At 32.8% G+C, this 530-nt stretch overlaps 1 non-coding gene across 1 annotated transcript; it reads left to right on the top strand.

Annotated features, from left to right (window-relative positions):
* Positions 1-229: 229 nt before the first annotated feature.
* Trnal-uag lies at positions 230-311 on the top strand. The gene has a single exon. It is a non-coding gene; the product is annotated as a tRNA-Leu (tRNA).
* Positions 312-530: the final 219 nt, after the last annotated feature.

Raw genomic sequence — 530 nt, 5'->3', positions numbered from 1 at the left:
AAATTTTATTTATAAAGTAAAACAAACAAACAAACAAACAAACAAAAAATACCAGGTCCATGCCATAACAAAGAATTCATATTTTCTCCATCCCTTCAGGATTATTTGAACCTAATCTATATAAGTAATGCATTATAAAATCAATAGATACTCCACATTTAAATATTATTTTACTCTAGGCATAGTACAAGATACTGCACATTTACTCTTTACAAATATAGTTTAGGGAGATAGCGTGGCCGAGTGGTCTAAGGCGCTGGATTTAGGCTCCAGTCATTTCGATGGTGTGGGTTCGAATCCCACCGCTGCCAAAAACAAATATAGTTTAATTTGTAAATTAGTCAAAGTGATTTAAAACTACCAATAACAACAATGAATAGTTATAACAATGTATTTAATACATTTTTTATGTGTAGACAAAATGTTCACAAAATGTGAAAAATGTTTACCCTCCTCCTCAGAGTCCTGGGCAGACGCCTGACACAGTATACTGCATGGATCCTGAGAAGTGAAAATGTTTTTTTGACTTG

The sequence above is a fragment of the Grammomys surdaster genome, unplaced genomic scaffold (assembly GCF_004785775.1).
Source record: "Grammomys surdaster isolate TR1022 unplaced genomic scaffold, NIH_TR_1.0 62, whole genome shotgun sequence".
NCBI lineage: Eukaryota > Metazoa > Chordata > Mammalia > Rodentia > Muridae > Grammomys > Grammomys surdaster.
The sequence above is the reverse complement of the archived record's forward strand: the minus strand, read 5'-3'. Positions and strand labels throughout refer to the sequence as shown.